The sequence below is a fragment of the Lacerta agilis genome, chromosome 8 (assembly GCF_009819535.1).
Source record: "Lacerta agilis isolate rLacAgi1 chromosome 8, rLacAgi1.pri, whole genome shotgun sequence".
Lineage (NCBI taxonomy): Eukaryota > Metazoa > Chordata > Lepidosauria > Squamata > Lacertidae > Lacerta > Lacerta agilis.
The window spans coordinates 74,730,051-74,730,743 of record NC_046319.1 but is presented as its reverse complement, the minus strand read 5'-3'; positions in this window follow the sequence as shown (position 1 = coordinate 74,730,743).

Genomic DNA, 693 nt, shown 5'->3' with positions numbered 1-693 from the left:
ATGCTGAAAATTATAGCTCTGTGAGCGGAGAACCACAGTTCCCAGGATTCTTTGCAAACTGCCCTATGTTTTTCGGATGAAGGGTGGTATGTAAATTTAATAAATAATGATGATGATGATTCACGCGCCGTGGATCCGCCCGCACTTATTGTTGGCAGGGAGCCCCATTGAATCCAATGGAGACTTAATTTAGAGCAGTGTTTTTCAACCACTGTTCCGCGGCACACTAGTGTGCTGCGAGATGTTGACTGGTGTGCCGTGGGGAAATTACTTTATATATAGTCAATATAGGCACAGAGTTAATTTTTTTAACATTTTCTAATGGTGGTGTGCCTCATGATTTTTTTCATGAAACAAGTGTGCCTTTGCCCAAAAAAGGTTGAAAAACACTGATTTAGAGTACTGTAATTTACGCGTAGGATTGCAGTGCAAATACAGTAAGCAAGCAACAACAAAAAATCGTGCATTTGCGGGGGGGGGGGGGAACCCGGCAAAGGTATATTAATTATATTAGGCGGCACGGGACATTAGAAAGCGTCCCGAGCTTAATCCGTATCGATCCCTTGGCGTCCGCACTTCGGCGCGCCCAGACCCTTTAAGGCCGGGCGGGCTGCTGGAATGCGGAAGCAAGGAGCCGGGACGCCGTTGCCGTGGCAACCGGCTCGGGTGATGTCACAACCGCCCGCCCCTCCG